Genomic DNA, 18,103 nt, shown 5'->3' on the forward strand with positions numbered 1-18,103 from the left:
GTCTGTTCAATTGCTTGTTTGCATCAGCCAGCCATACTAGGACTGTTTGCTTTGATTACTTGTTGTTCTTGACCTAACACTCTAAAAGAGCTTGTCAACGATTTAAACACTAAGGGCTGCTGTAGTGGGGCCTTGTCTAACTCATAGGTGACATAAAGGTTTGGTTGTACACTATAGTAGGCTCTCCAAGAGTACCTGGAGATCCAGTTCGAAGGTATGCCTAGTTTTTACATAGTGCAGACATAGTAAATGCTCATTTCATTGTGTGCAAGTGCAAGAGATGCGGCATGTTTCATTATGTGATGTTGTTTTGTTATAATCTCATCCTTTTGTGTTCACAGACTGGAAAGTATGCATATATATCTTCCAAGGAGATGAGTAACTAGTTTGTGTCACCTTGCAGAGGGGGTGCAATGAAGATAAGATTGAGGATTTCCAAGTACAATATGTTAGGAAGGAGCCTTGCAAGAGAAGTAGGAGCTGCGTTGAGCCTCTTCAACCTGCTAAGGTAAGTCACTGTATGCAACTCAACAGTTCAATTCCTTGTTTGTTTCATGCATAGTTAATTTGCTCTTTTCAATTGCTTTATTTGTCCTCAGTTAATGAGATGCCCAAATAATCATGCCTAATGTTCGGTACTTGTATAACTATTAGTTGACATAATTAAAGGCCTTACCATTTAATTACTCTGCCAAAGTGTGCCTGAAGCTTTGAAGTCTATTAACCAACTATTATTGCATGAGGCTCACAATCTAGTTTAGACTACGCTAATGATTGCATAGTTTTGCCTGCTATAGTATGTTTGTATGAAACCCTCTGTTGTTCATTATGCTCCTTAAGACTCTAATTGAGATACAGAATGGCCAACTGCTTGCTTACTTATATGCAACGTGCTGTCTAAATTTGTAACTTGTATGTGTCTTCGATTGGGCCCCAACATCATGCTCCTTTGGTGAACTAATAGGGATTTCTGTATGCAGGCTGCACAGACTATGTTTTTTATAATTTTTAAAATATCACCTGCTTATGCTTCATGGCGTGTAACATTTTTTTTGAAAGTGACATGTAACATTACTGTTAGTCCTGTTTTGTCATGTAGTACAAAATAGTGTCTTGCTCGCTTCACTGTTGTAACTATATTTTTGCCCTGGTCATGTGTACTTACAGAAACATTTCAGGATGAAGTGACATCAACACAAAGATCTGCGAGCAGTGCGGCATGGCCGTTACTGAATGATTATGGATTGGAATTGGAATGTGCTGATGTTCTCGAGCATCAACTAGAGGTGGCAAGACAACGTGTACATGATTGTCAACATTTAATCAACAAGTTGAGACTGGACATGCAGGTATTAGATGCAGGAGTCAAAAAATGAAACAAGACACTGAGGTAACCATGAAGGAATTGGAGATTTTGCAGACTGAAATTTGTGCTACCTGAATCCGGCCAATCGATTATAGTTCAAATGGAGTTAAGTTGATGCGCGTCCATGATGTATGAGTTGTATTTGCCCAGTGTATGTAATTTGCTGTTTGTGTATGCTTTATTATCACCTGTGCCGAACCATAATGCCCAGTGGGTATAATCGGCTGTAATTTCTTTATTGTATAGTGTAGGATTATTCTACCTTTCTATGCCTTGATCTCTTTGTTGTATAGTGTATGCTTTTTAGAGGTGATAGTATTGAGTAGGATAATTATTTGAATATGCTATATCGTTCAAACGGGGGCCAACTCGCCCGACCATGGCCCTTCACGGGTCGTACGATCCATGGGTCATGTACGGGCCGTCGGATCCATGGGCCTTCAATGGGCCGTCGGATCCATGGGCCTTCAATGGGTCGTCGGATCCATGGTCCTTCTATGTCTCGTAGGATCCATGGGCCTTCTACGTCTCGTAGGATCCACGGGCCTTATAAGGGCTGACTCATTTATGGGTATTGTACGGGCCTTTAATGGGCCGTAGACGGGCCTTTAATGGAAATCGTACGTTTTATGGGCTGACCATAACGGGCCGTTAATAGGCCGTATTTGGTGATGCTATGAAAAAGGCCCAACAGATTAACGGTCCACAAACGGGCCGACTGTAATGACGGGCTGAATTTGGCCTACAAGCAGAAAATGACAGTAACGGGCCATAAGTAACCGAATGCTGCAAATGAGCCCAAGAATAAATGGGCCCTCAAAAGGCCGAAAGATAACTTGGGTTGGAAACGGCCCAATGGAATAATGTACCGTTAATGGGTATAAAGTGATACACTGTTCATTACGGGCCAGTTTCACCACGGGCCGTTAATGGGTGTAAAGTGATACATTGTTCATTACGGCCAGTTTCACCACGGGTCGTTAATGGGCCAATAGTTACAAAGGCCTCATATGGGCCGAAAGACTTCATGGGACATACATGGGCCAGAAGTGAAAACGGGCTGGAGTCATATTGGATGGCCCAGATGACGCTACTGGGCCTAATTCAGATAGGGCGTAACCGGCCTTGGGTTAGCGGGCTATAAATGGGCTACATGCGAACAGGCCGTTAACAGGCCTTCCATGGGCCGGCCCGCCACCTTTTGACCAAGTCAAACGGGTCGGCCTTTTCACAGGAATGGGCCACTGTTGGGTCGTGCCATGTGTCGACGTATCATAGGCGCCTTCTATCCAATGAGTGGATGACATTTGTCCCAATGATGAGCTGACACATGTTTCCTCTAGCCAATGATGATTTTACACGTGGAAAATCCCCATTGGTCGGGGCTGCTAATGGGTTATCGGATCCAGAACCCGACCTGATAGCTTAACGGCGTTCCGTTACAGTGGATGCCACGTGTCGGTCACCCTTGACGAAAGCATTTCTGTGACACGCGATTTATCGTCATGGAAGTGGACACTTCCGTGATGATAATTTTGGTAATGTCATGGAACACTTCTACGACAGCATAGGTATGACTATCTTGATTATGTCATAAAATTGTCATGGATGTACATGCATGACAAAAAACGCAACCTACTATGACAAACACGTATCATCATGGAAGTGTATTTTTTTGTAGTGTTCCCCTAGGGAAAGTCATCATAAGGCGGTTAAGCATATTCTTAGATACCTTGTCCACGCCCCAAAGTTGGGTCTATGGTACCCCAAGGATGCTAAGTTTGATCTCATTGGGTCCACGGAAGCAGATTGGGCCGGAGACAAAGTGGGACGAAAGTCCACCTCTGGTGCATGTCAATTTCTTGGACGCTCCTTGGTAAGTTGGTCCTCAAAGAAGCAAAATTGTGTTGCCCTTGACGGTGTCCTGGACCAGGGGGTACTCACCACGTCGTCTCCCGATCAGTTGGATTGGGCCGAGGACCCCCATGGCCGTATACTCATGGGCCAGTTCGAACAGTTGCCGCATACAAGGAAGATTCCACAAGACTTGGTGATCAAGACAAGGACTCCTCCCCCACCGGCGTATTCGGCTAGGACTCTTGTTATCCTAGGCCTCTGGTGCATTATATAAACTAGGGCCAGGCTAGTCGATAGATATACACAATCATAATCATAGGCTAGCTTCTAGGGTTTAGCCTCTACGATCTCGTGGTAGATCAACTCTTGTAATACTCATATCATCAAGATCAATCAAGCAGGAAGTAGGGTATTACCTCCATACAGAGGGCCCGAACCTAGGTAAATATTGTGTCCCCGCCTCCTGTTACCATTATCCTTAGATGCACAGTTCAGGACCCCCTACCCGAGATCCGTCGGTTTTGACACCAACATTGGTGCTTTCATTGAGAGTTCCGCTGTGTGATCGACAAAAGGATCAATGCATCGACTGCAGATCAATTGCGACGTCGACTTCTTCGTCACCGGCTCGACTGGTCACCTTGGCTTAACCAAGGACTGCCCCTACCTCCGATCGTTATGTTCAGATGAGGGCCTTCATCAACATCAACTCCAATCTCTATCATAATCATGGAGAAATTATCCTCGGAGCCCGGGGGCTCAACGTCAACATTGCCTCCCGGGTGACCATGCTGTTTTTCTGGACAGCGAACTTGTATCCGCCGCCACTGCCTCCTCGAGTGTCATTTTAATGATTGCTTCAATGGGATTGTGCGGAACTGAGTCTACAATAACCCTGGAAAATTTTGTCGAGTTCGGATGGAGGAATCTCTGGCAATCTCCGAGATTCCAGAGCATTGTCAGATCTGGACGGGAATCTGGACGAGTTTAGGGTGTGGTCTCCAGAGCCCAGCTCGGAGGTCCTTTAGAAGATCCAACCGTTAATCTGCTGCGGAATTCCCATATCTACCACCTCTCAAAATTTCAGCTCGATCCGACCGTCCAAACCCGGGAACCTTCCGATTGGTGCATCACTTTTCAGATCTGTTTTCTACGCGAGAACGAATCCAACCCGAATTCATCTTTTTTTATGAACGGGATTTCAGACATCCTTTTTGAAGGAAGTTTTGTATGAGGTATTTTGTTTTGTTCCCAAACACATCCCGCTAATTTTAAAGTCTTTTCCAATATGATCTTCACCATCGCGCTGGTGTCAAACCAGCCCGACAACGTTGCTCTACGGCTGCCGACCTGCGCTAGACACGTCGTCACTTTGTTGAGCTGAGCTCAATTTCTTCGGATCATCATCTCGGCAAGCCGAACAAGAGTTCGACATTGCGAAAGATAAATCATCACCAACATCGCTGCCCCACAGATTACACGGAGCGGGCACACCGGCATCGCCGCACGGTCACTTCATCAAGCCAGCATTGACCACGTCACAAGTTATGACCTGCATCGGCATGGCCGAACCGTTGCTTCATCGAGCCGATGTCCATCACGCCGAACTGCTTCAACACCTCGGCTAACATGGCAGCTGCAACATCTCCTCACCGACCTGCTCCATCTCCTTGTCTGGACTGGCGGCTTCGTCATCCCTTCATCGACCTACTCTGGAGACTTCGGCGTCGTCAACTGACCAACTTCGTCACGTTAGCTGGACCGGGGGCTTTGCCTCGGCAAGCCAACCTTTGCCAGCATCGCCATGCCGCCGCTCCATCGTTCACCAGGCAATGGGTGTGCGGATCAAGTCCCAATTTTGGGAGTAACCTTTTTTCAGATTGCTACAACAGGTAAACCAGGTGCTATTAATCCTAGTAATTTCTTTTGCTTGGGTTTATTTTTTCGAAAAATTATTACTCTGGTTTGTTCCATCATCTGTACACAGGTCTGTCAAATGATGGCCGCATTAATGATGGTTGCATGATGGTTTGGTATGTTTCCCGTCCGTAGTTCAGTGAACGCTGCATCTAGAGCCCGGACCGCCCTGCAAATTCAGGCTTTGTCACCCCTTCACTGCGTCACGCCAACGCCCTGCATCGACATTGGCTTCGGCTCCAGGCCACATCTCTTTAAATAAAATATTTTTGCGTAAAGCAATTATGCAAGGACTATATATGTGTGCACTTATTATTTCCAGGTCCCAATTATGCAAGGATTTTGTGCGCCAGGCCTTATTATTTCCTGGACCGCACTGTTTTATGTGTGCACGTAATCGATTTTGACTGCGTTAGGTGGTCAATACTCCGGAGTGCTGAACTCCTTGCTCGGACACCTCAGCCTTGGGGGTTGGGACCTTGGCCATGCCGAGGACTACGAACCTTGTCGGATCTATCACAGATCAATGGGCGTCTTCGTCCCGCCACAAGCCCGAATCGCGTCATCAACACCGAGCACATTAACCAGCTAAGTCGGTTTCATGCTCAAAGACTTTCTGTTTTAAATTTTGTTCGGTTCGACCAAGCTTTATACTTTTTTGGCAAAAAGTTGTTTGTGACAAAATTCCTTGTCAAAACTTTGTTTGTGACACACAAATTCAAATACCCCATTTACTTGGGGGCTTCCTTTATGAAGCATTTCCTCTTGCATATGATTATACTTGTATGGCTTCGTTCCTTGTTCGTGTATTATGCCACAATATGCACCATATTAACCTAAGTGTTCCGCAAGCTAGGTTGCCTGGTTCCTGTGCTTACCCCTACGTTCCCGATTGTTCGGGTAGGGAGTAAAGGGAGCCCCTCTGCGATTGTCACGACCGGGTCATCCGAGCTCGGACCTCAGACTAGGTGAAGCCGAAAGCTAGCGCTCTTATTGTTTTCAATCATGGTCGGCACACAACGGAACTCATGAGTACAAAAAATCTATTGCACAAGTCTCAAAATAACAATGAGCAACTGAAGAAAGGTATCGGTGGAGGTACTATTTTCTTCGAAGATGCTTTTTACACTTCATCAGTAATATAGCATAAGTTCCCTGAGCGCGCTTTGTCTGTTACAGCCTTATGGCCTGATTGCCTGGTTAATGGAAACACCGTCGATATTCTTGACAGGTGGAGTACATAACACTTTTCGGTCCTTGACCGAAGAGGGAGAAGCCGACGGTCGGTTAAGACGCGTTTAAAGTTCGGGTGAACACATATATGATATAAGTACTTCGTTACACACAATCATTATAACATAAAATTCTTTTCCCCAAGTCACTTGGGGGCTCTTAAAATTTACAGGAGTTGTTTTATAGTAAATGTGCAATGCCGGACACCTTTAGAGATTCTGCAAAAAACATTCTTCGATATTGTTATATATGCATCAGTTTCAAATTGTGTCTCTGGTCAATAGTTGGGTTGCCCGGCTCCTGCGCTTGCCTCCTACGTTCCGCTTTGTTCGGCTAGGTGTGCAAAGGGAGAACCAATGTGATTGTGTTTCCAGCTCGCACGGTTAAGCACCTCAGCAGAGAAAGCTGAAAACTAATTGTCACAATAAGCGTAAACCGGTCAGCGGTCCTATGATGATGTTAAATGACAGGCCGTTCATAACATTGGCCGAAGTTTTTACGGCTTGACTTCGGCTATCGTCAAACACTAACCGGGGGCTCATAGCTAGCTTCCCCAGTTTAAAGCTCCTATGACTAAGTGAAACTTATAAAGTCTGGATATCTGATTGCCTCGTTTCTGCTAACATAACCGCCTTCGGGCACCGAGACGTCGGCTAAGGGTTGTCTTGTTATTGCGGAAACACCCTGCATAGTATCTACAAAGGGGTAGAAGCCGACGATGGGCCACTTTCAACTGATAAACGGTCGCAACAGAATCAAAATAAAAATATCATCGGCATTTGTATTTAATATACAAGGGTCGCCTTCCATAATCATCATTATAAAGCCATAAATATGCATCAATTTGACTTAAGATTTTGGCCAAGCTGGGTTGCCTGGCTCCTGTGCTTACCCCTACGTTCCCGATTGTTCGGCTAGGTGGTAAAGGGAGCACCTCTGTGATTCTTACTACTTGGTCATCCGAGCTAGTACCTCAGACTGGGTGAAGCCGAAAGCTAGCAATCTTAAAGAATCACATCGGTCGGCAACGACGGAAATGAAAATTTTGGTTCATTAATACCATAGAGTTTGGGAACTTTCCCCGAACTAAATCCTCAATATTTTGCTCCCATATTGATCGGAGCTGAGGTTTCATGATCATGCTTAGCATGACAACCCAAAGAAAGGAACCGATAGCGGGACTATTTTTCTTTGGAAGATGTTTCTTACGTTAAAAAGTAATATAACATACCTCTCCGCATAGCTTTGTTTATAAAACTGTATGGCTGGATTGCCTTGTTTGCCGTAAATCTTTGCCCTCATAAAGGCTTTGTAAAGTAGGACAAACACTCCTCGGCTGCTGGCCGAAGAGGTTGAAGCCGATGGTCGGTCAACAAAGTTTTGTACAATGCGGATCCGAGCATTAATGATGTCGAGTACTTGGATACATAGAATCATTACACATAATTTGTGATTTTACTTCGGAGATCGATCCTTAATTCGGCCACCCGTGCCCACATTAAGGCTCGGGGGCTACTGGGCTTCGTGCTTATCATTCACAAATATTAAAGGGGTACATCGATCCCCTGATTTGGTGTTGCCACCCGACCAGTGTCTCGAGGGCTACTGCATTGCCTATTCAATGCAGAAAATTCAAAGTGCTCAATGTTCGGCTTGACCGAACATGGGCAAACGCGTCTTCGGACGACAATAGATACCATCTGGACCTATCTGGCGTCAAGCTAATATATTGTGGCAACTTCTCAAGACCCTCTCTCAAGGGCCCGTTCGCCGATCACTATTATCATCTCTAATATATTACACTGCATTTCTATTCCTACGTATGCTGCCGAGCTAGGAATTGATCCTCAGGCCGATTTCGCGCATCGACCTGAGTCTCAGGGGCTATTAGGAACAGTGGTTTAACGTTTTCCTTTAGGTGCATCTCGGGTTTCAGACTAACACACACATTGAGGCCTACTAGATATACATATACTGGTTATATATCTTGGCAGAGAATAAATTGCACCAGTAAAAAATCAGCCCGCGATTGGGGTGGTGCACCACCTCGGGAGCAGTCCGGCATAAAGCTTGGGCGCTAGTGGCTAGCTCCATAGGGCATTTCCGGCACTAAGCTCGGCTAAACTCCTTCAACTTTTCTGAACCAAGATGATCTATGACATCTCGGATACAGTCCGGCGTTGGAGCTCGGATACATTCCGGCATTGGAGCTCGGAAGCAGTCCGGCGTTGGTGCTTGGCTGCAAAAGATACCTCGAATGCAGTCCGGCGTTGGAGCTCGGACGCAAGAGGACACTGCCGCACGAGAACAAAATCAAACCCGAGGTGTGGCATAAAAATAACAAGGCATTGATAAAGGTCGGAAACTTAAAGGGTTCCTCGGATACCCGACGTGTAAACTCTTCGGATGCACTTCGGCGATCCTCAAGATCCAAGACAAGAAGATTTGTTGAACCAGTTTTCAAGACCGACGACCGAAGATGAAGAACAGTTCGGAAGAATCGAGGAGCTTGAAGACCGGTTCAGGGGACTACTGACGGTGTCCTGGACCAGGGGGTACTCACCACGTCGTCTCCCGATCAGTTGGATTGGGCCGAGGACCCCCATGGCCGTATACTCATGGGCTAGTTTGAATAGTTGCGGCATACAAGGAAGATTCCACAAGACTTGGTGATCAAGACAAGGACTCCTCCCCCATCGGCGTATTCGGCTAGACTCTTGTTATCCTAGGCCTCTGGTGCATTATATAAACCAGGGCCAGGCTAGTCGATAGATATACACAATCATAATCATAGGCTAGCTTCTAGGGTTTAGCCTCTACGATCTTGTGGTAGATCAACTCTTGTAATACTCGTATCATCAAGATCAATCAAGCAGGAAGTAGGGTATTACCTCCATAGAGAGGGCCCGAACCTCGGTAAACATTGTGTCACCCGCCTCCTGTTACCATTATCCTTAGACGCACAGTTCAGGACCCCCTACCCGCGATCCGCCGGTTTTGACACCGACAGCCCTCTCCATCGCCGAAGCTGAATACATTGCAACCGCCAGTTGTGCAACTCAATTACTATGGATGAGGCAAACTTTGAAGGATCACAGTATCACCTATAGACATGTGCCTCTTCTGTGTGATAACGAAAGTGCCATCAGTATTGCTGAGAATCCCAAAGATCATACCTGCACCAAGTACACTGATGTTAGGTATCATTTCTTGAGAGATCATGTGGAAAAGGGTGACATTGATATTGATCATGTTGGGACAGATATCCAACTTGCAGACATTTTCACCAAGCCATTGGATGAAGCAAAGTTTTGTCAACTTAGGCATGAACTTGGTATCTTGGAGCTTGACAACATTATGTGAAATCTAGTACCCATCCATGCATTCACTTCATGTCTTGTTTATAACTTTATATGTAGGGATATGTTTAGGGGGAGACTCTAAACTCAGTACTCTCACCCTATATAATGCATAAATAAAACAAACACTCTCAAAGTTACCATGTTCTTTGAACTATGTACTTTAAATGATGGGGTAGTGTTATTGAGCCCAAGGACACTATCTTCGCGGCATCATGACACTTATGCTCACACATGGTGGCCTATTGGCCACCGACTCTCCTCAAAAGGAGAGGATGTCCAATCATGTTTGGGGTTCTTAACATGTGTGTCTAGTTGCTCACCATGTGGTATCTTACATGTTTGATTTCCCATAGTATTTTGTCATATACCCATTCTTGTATTTTGGTTCCTCTAGATATTTTGTGTGCCATCTGCCAAAACTTTTGCCACTGGTCGTCTGACGGTTCTCGGACGTCCGATGACTCATAGTTTCCGGCCGTCCGACGTCACTCGGTTGTCCGGTTGCTATGCAGCAATCATGCACAACCCAAAATCACTCCCCAGGTCTCGGACATCCGAGGTTCACCGGCCGTCCGTCGCCTGGCACGTCCACTAGTGCACGGACGTTCGATCATGGTCGGTCGTCTGATCTTAGTTGCGGCTCAGATAAATACTTTGGGGTCGGGCTGAACGTTTGCCCTATCCTATTTTTCCCTCGACATGATTGTGTCCACCGCCACACTGCCAGGAGGGCGATTTCTTCCTCGTCGTCGCCTAGGGGAGTTGCTTCGCCGCAACCTCCCATCCTCTCCGTCGCCCCTCGTACAGATCTGGTACCACCTCCTACTTAGTTCCCCAGTTCTCTCTCTCTCATCTCCGTCACTCATTCGTGCATACGGTAGTGATCCCCTTTTCTCTCTTGGATAATCTCTTAGGTGAGGTTCGTCCCACGATGCCAAAAATCAAGCACACCGCTCGCAAGGCTGCCGGGGGTACCTCTACCTGCGGTAATTTATGTCCATCGGTTTCAATTTTCATCCTCTCCGTCTTTGTTCTGTGCCAAGGGCTCACTATGATTTGTCCATGCTCCTCTCCCCTTGGTTTCAGCCTCTCGTCGTGGTGGTTCTGATGACTCTCGGGAGGAGTTGCATCCATGCAAGCAGGCTGGGAAACGGGCTATGATCGAGGAGTCCTCCTCTGCCGAGGGCTCTGACTATGAAGAAGAGATGGAGGAGGAGGAACGTGGTGTGCAAGTGACGTTTTCGTCCCGCCCCCGCGGTTCTCGAAGGGCCACTCACATGCCTGCACCTCCTCCCAATCAGCCGCATGCCGATGGTCGACACATACCCCTTGAGGATCCTCAACTTCAGGGGTGTATCCTCAAGGATTTCACCAAAGTGCCCAAGCCTGCATATCTTAAATTCCGGCGTGATGTTGATCAATTTGAAGTGGTTCAAGACTCTCTGGATCAACGTTTTCACACCAATGTTCAGGCAGATATTTACACCTCTATTGTCCTCCCAAAGGGCCTCTCTGCACCACTTCATTGACCTAGCTCATATTCGCCAACATCATGTGAAGTATCCGGGTGCCATTAAGCTCATTGAGTCATCCGGTCTTGCTGCTCCGTTTGCATTTCAGCATGATTTTAATCAGGCTGATATCCATCAGTTTTATGCCACCTGCTTCTTTGCTCCTAACAAGACTGTTACCTGGATAACCTCTAACACCGAGCTCACTGCCACATAAGCTCAATTTGTCGCTACTCTTGGGTTTTTGGACAATGGATTCAAGATCCATAAAGATGACCCAAATCACAAACCCAAAGCAATTGAGGCTTGTAGCTATCTACTTAAGGAGCTTCATGATCTTACTGAGGAGGAAAAGATGAAGGATCTGAATCAAGTTTCTATTTGGAGATCTCCTTACTACATCATCTACCAATGTATCATTCGCACCATCTATCCTAAGATGGGTGACAAGGGATCTTGCAACAGTTATTGCATCGATCTTATGTCTCGCCTCCATGAGTCTCCCAAAGGCAAGATCAATGTTCCTCATTTCCTATGGCATGAAATCCATCTTGCTAGCTTTCAGTATAAGTGTGCCTTTCCTCATGCTCCATTCATTCAGGCTCTTATTGAGAGTGTGGCTCCTTTCTCTCTTGTTCGCACCCATGTGCATGAGAAGTGGATTATTCCTTCTCACATGGCCGACGATTTTGCTCCAAAGGGTACCTCCAAGTCTGCCCCTACTTGTAGGACTGCCGCTAGGTCTCATCCTTCTATTACCAGCTCTGCGTCCTTTGGGCATTTTGCTTGTTTTATCAGCAAGGCTCACTCTGCCATGATGAAGGCATTCTCCTTCAACTGCACACACAACCATGATATTGTCACTCGCTTGATCACTTCCAAGAATGCTTTGAAGTCTCATCTCTGTGACTTTGGGGTTACTGATGTGCGTGATGATGAGCGTCTTCCGACAGCTCCTCCTTCTGACTTTGGTTTTCCTTCGGGGCCTGAGTGGGCCGATTTCCTCGACAAAGCTGGTGGTAGTGGAGCTCCTAATGATGATGATGACATGTGACTATCTGTGGGTTCTCTCTGTCCCTTTTTGGGTAGTTGTTGCCAAGGGGGGATCTAGTACTAGCTCTATGTTGTTCTTATGTTGAACCATTATACCTTGAAAGGGTGTATGACTTTATTTCTATGTCTTACGTTGTGATGTTGAACCACTATGTCCTATGAATGACGAGATATTATGATTTTATGGTGATATGCCTATATGATGTTGGCTTTAATTGAGTTTGTGTGATATTTTTCTCATATATTCTAGATGGTTGTCTCTGTGAGGGGGAGCTCTCCATATAATGTTTGCAATAATTATGTTTGAGAGGGGGAGCTCTTAAATAAATTTGTCTTAAAGCATAGAGCAACCTTATTTCTTTTGTACTGTGTATATTGTCATCAACTACCAAAAAGGGGGAGAATGAAGGTGCAATCATGCCCTTAAATTTATTTTGATATTGATGACAATATACTCATAGGGGACTAATAAAGTTTGTCAAGTATATCTCAGGTTTTAGTCCCCTCGGAATCAATTGTGTGTGTGGATTTTGATTTCGGAAATGTTTTACTTCATCAAGAATGAAGAAACAAGACTATATTTGTGTTTATTCTTGAGTATCGGGATCCTGCACTATTAAGAGGGGAACATGGGGTCTTTTGAGAGTCTTTCTCAATATCTACTTCAAATTCATTATCTGATCTTCATCTCTGTCGGACGATCGGTACTCACTGGACGCCCGGCTGCTTCTATACAGAGCCAAAACATCGGTCGTCCGGTGTTCACCGGACATCCGGCAATCCTATACAGAGCCAAAACATCGGTCGTCCAGTATTCACCGGACGTCCGACAATCTTTCATCCGAGCCAAAACATCGGACGTCTGGTCCTAGCCAGACGTCTGTTGTCTGCAGAGCCCTCGGTCGTCTGATATTCTTCGGTCCTCTGGTACTTTCTCCATCAATCCTAAATATCGGACGTATAGGATCCTCCGGTCGTCCGGTACCTTCTATACCGGGTCAAAACATCAGACGTTTGGTCCCTGCCGGTCGTCCGGTGTCTGTGGTGCCTTCGGTCGTCCGTTGTGCATCGGACGTCCGACGTTGCATTGTCGTTTTGGGCTCCAACGGTCACTTATTGTGTACTATAAATATCTCTCTCCTATCCCATGTGAGGGTTGACCATTCACTTCAAACATCCTCAAGAACACATTTCACTCTCTCTCACACTCTCCAGCACCAAATCTTAGATCCCTAAGGGATTTGAGACCATTTGAGAGAAGTTGTCCACTGATAACCCGCAAGTATACGGGATCAATTGTAGCCTCTTTCGATAAGTAAGAGTGTCGAACCCAACGAAGAGCTAAAGGTAGAACAAATGTTCTCTCAAGTCCTATCTGCCACTGATACGACTCTACGCAAGCTTAGTGTTCGCTTTACCTAGAACAAGTATGAAACTAGAAGTACTTTGTAGGTGTTGTTGGATAGGTTTGCAAGATAATAAAGAGCACGTAAAAATAAACTAGGGGTTGTTTAGATAAAAAAAAGCAATAAAGTAAATATAACGAGTGTGGAAAAGTGGTGGTAGGAGTTGTGAAATTGCCCCTAAGCAATTGACTACGTTAATAAACCGGTAATCACTATTGCAATTCTATTTGAGGGAGAGGCGTAAGCTAACATACTTTCTCTTCTTGGATCATATGCACTTATGATTGGAACTCTAGCAAGCATCCGCAACTACTAAAGATCATTAAGGTAAAACCCAACCATAGCATTAAAGTATCAAGTCCCCTTTATCCCATACGCAAACAACCTACTTACTCGGGTATGTGCTTCTGTCACTCACGCCACCCACCATAACAAATCATGAACATATTGCAAACCCTACAGCAGGAATCCCTCACGCTTGCGCGACACGGAGGGCACAATAGGACAGCACCAATACTAAAACATGCAATTCAAACCAATCATAGCAATTCATCAATCACCGGTAGGACAACGAAAATCTACTCAGACATCATAGGATGGCAACACATCATTGGATAATAATATGAAGCATAAAGCACCATGTTCAAGTAGAGGGTACAGCGGGTTGCGGGAGAGTGGACCGCTGTAGATAGAAGGGGGAAGATGATGGAGATGTTGGTGAATATGATGGAGGTGTTGGTGAAGATCGCGGTGATGATGATGGCCCCCGGCAGCGCTCCGGCGCCACCGGAAGCAAGGGGGAGAGAGCCCCCCCCCCTTCTTCTTCTTCCTTGAACTCCTCCCTAGATGGGAGAAGGGTTTCCCCTCTGGTCCTTGGCTCCCATGGCGTGGGAGGGGCGAGAGCCCCTCCGAGATTGGATCTATCTCTCTGTCTCTCTCTGTTCCTGCATTCTGGGATTCTTCCTTGGCACCGTTTCTTTTATATCCGGAGATCCGTAACTCCAATTGGATTGAAACCTTCGGCCAGATCTTTTTCCAAAAATTAGCTTTCTTGTGGCCAAAGAAGGGCATCAACTGCCTTACGGGGAGCCCAGGAGGGTGGGGCACGCCCACCTAGAGTGGGCGTGGGCCCCTGTCTCGTGGCCACCTCGGGCACCGTCTTGCGTTGATTTTACTTCCCAAAAATCACAAATATTCCAAAATAATTCTCCGTTCATTTTTATCCCGTTTGTACTCCGTTTGGTATGGGGTTTCTGCGAAACATAAAACATGCAATAGACAGGAACTGGCACTGGGCACTGGATCAATATGTTAGTCCCAAAAATAGTATAAAAAGTTGCCAAAAGTATATGAAAATTGAATAATATTGGCATGGAACAATCAAAAATTATAGATACAACGGAGACGTATCAGCATCCCCAAGCTTAATTCTTGCTCGTCCTCGAGTAGGTAAATGATAAATAGATAATTTTTGATGTGGAATGCTACCTAGCATAATCTTGATCATATGTATAATCATGGCATGAATATTAAGACATGAGTGATTCAAAGCAATAGTCTATCATTTGACATAAAAACAATAATACTTAGGGCATCCCAACAAACAATCATGCCTTTCAAAATATCAATGCTTCAGAGCGTTATCCCTACAAAATCATATAGTCTTGTATGCTCCCTTTTCTTAACACAAGGTACCCCTCATGCCTATCCCGGTGTCAGCCAAGCAATTGTTTCATACTTTAGTATTCTCAAACTTTTTCAACTCTCACGCAATACATGAGCGTGAGCCATGGATATAGCACTATGGATGGAATAGAATATGATAGTGGAGGTTATGTGGAGAAGACAAAAAGGGAGAAAGTCTCACATAGACGCAGCTAATCAATGGGCTATGGAGATGCCCATAAATTGATGTCAGTGCGAGGAGTAGGGATTGCCATGCAACGGATGCACTAGAGCTATAAGTGTATGAAAGCTCAAACTAAAAACTAAGTGGGTGTGCATCCAACTTGCTTGCTCCTGAAGACCTAGGGCATTTTGAGGAAGCCCGTCGTTGGAATATACAAGCCAAGTTCTATAATGAAAATTCCCACTAGTATATGAAAGTGACAATATAGGAGACTCTCTATATGAAGAACATGGTGCTACTCTGCAGCACAAGTGTGGTAAAAGGATAGTAACATTGCCCCTTTTCTTTTTCCCTTTTTTCTTATTCTTTTTTTCTTTTTTTTGGGCGGGCTTCTTTGGCCCCATTTTTTTATTTAGGATTCTTTGGCCTCTCTTTTTTATTTATTTTTCATTTTTTTTTCATGGGTCAATGCTCTATAATGATGATCATCACACTTTTATTTACTTACAACTCAATATTACAACTCGATACTAGAACAAAGATATGACTCTATATGAATGCTTCCGGCGGTGTACCGGGATGTGCAATGATCTAGCATAGCAATGACATCAAAAATGGACAAGCCATGAAAACATCATGCTAGCTATCTTACGATCATGCAAAGCAATATGACAATGAATGCTCAAGTCATGTATATGATGATGATGAAAGTTGCATGGCAATATATCTCGGAATGGCTATGGAAATGCCATGATAGGTAGGTATGGTGGCTGTTTTGAGGAAGATATAAGGAGGCTTATGTGTGATAGAGCGTATCGTATCACGGGGTTTGGATGCATCGGCGAAGTTTGCACCAACTCTCGAGGTGAGAAAGGGTAATGCACGGTACTGAAGAGGCTAGCAATGATGGAAGGGTGAGAGTGCGTATAATCCATGGACTCAACATTAGTCATAAAGAACTAACATACTTATTGCAAAAATTTATTAGCCATCAAAACAAAGTACTACGCGCATGCTCCTAGGGGGGAGGTTGGTAGGACTTAACCATCGCGCACCCCCGACCTTCACGCAAAGATAAACAATCAAAATACAATGCGCGCCAATTTGGTTACATAGTTAGTAGACCATACGTGCATGCTTCGGGAATCACAAACCTTAACACCAACATCCTTACTAAACACAACCATCTACTAGTACCTCCCACATATTATCACCTCTATATCGCAAAACTATTGCAAGGAATCAAACATATCATATTCGGCGATCTACAAGTTTATGTAGGATTTTATGACTAACCATGTGAATGACCAATTCTTGTCATCTCTCTAAATAGATATAAGTGAAGCAAGAGAGTTTAATTTTTTATACAAAATATATGCCCATGCTCTAACAAATATAAGTGAAGCAAAAGAGCATTCTACAAATGGTGGTTTTCTATGTGAAGAGAAACAGGCAATGCAAACTTCAAATGATATAAGTGAAGCGCATGAAGCATTCTATAAAGCCATACTCAAAACATTTAAGGGAAGTTCAATGAGCATCCTATAAATCAACCAAGGACTATCTCATACCAGCATGGTGCATAAAAGAAAAATGAAAACTAAATGCAAAAGACGCTTCAAGACTTGCACATATCGCATGAACAAAACGAATACGAAAACATACTGATACTTGTCGAAGAAAGAGGGGATGCCTTCCGGGGCATCCCCAAGCTTAGACGCTTGAGTCTCCTTGAATATTTACTTGGGGTGCCTCGGGCATCCCCAAGCTTGAGCTCTTGCCTCTCTTCCTTTTCCTCATATCGAGACCTCCTCGATTAGACACTTCATCCACACAAAACTTCAACAGAAAACTCGGTAAGATCCATTAGTATAATAAAGCAAATCACTACTCTAAGTACTGTAGCAAACCAATTCATATTTTGTTTTTGCATTGTGTCTACTGTAATATAACTTTTCCATGGCTTAATCCAATGATAGAAATTGATAGTTTCATCAAAACAAGCAAACTATGCATCAAAAACAGAATCTGTCAAAAACAGAACAGTCTGTAGCAATCTGAACATTCACCATACTTCTGGTACCCCAAAAATTCTACCAAAATTATGAAAAATAAACAATTTGTACATCAAGACAGTGCAAAAGAAATCAGAACCAGTTGATGTTCCAGAAAAAAATGTAAACTCGAGCACTACAGCCAAAGTTTCTGTCCTGCACCATACAAACCAACAAGCATTGTAAACATCCTAAAGGCGAACCTTGGCACATTATTTTTATAATACAATGGAATTGTACAAGGGGATAATTATTTTTTATGAAAAGTTTCTGTAATTAAGATTCACAAAGTTTCCGTGAGCATGAACAAAGTTCAAGGAGCTCTCCCACTTCAACAATGCTTGTCTCTCTCACTTTCACTTTCCTTTTTGAGAATTTATTGTGTTCCCCTCTTTATTTTTTTGTTTCTAGACTATATAAAAGCACTCAACAGAAATAAATGACTCTCTAAAACTTCTGGGTTGTCTCCCTGGCAGCGCTTTCTTTAAAGTCATT

This window comes from Triticum dicoccoides, chromosome 2B (genome assembly GCF_002162155.2).
Source record: "Triticum dicoccoides isolate Atlit2015 ecotype Zavitan chromosome 2B, WEW_v2.0, whole genome shotgun sequence".
NCBI classification, from domain to species: Eukaryota; Viridiplantae; Streptophyta; class Magnoliopsida; order Poales; family Poaceae; genus Triticum; species Triticum dicoccoides.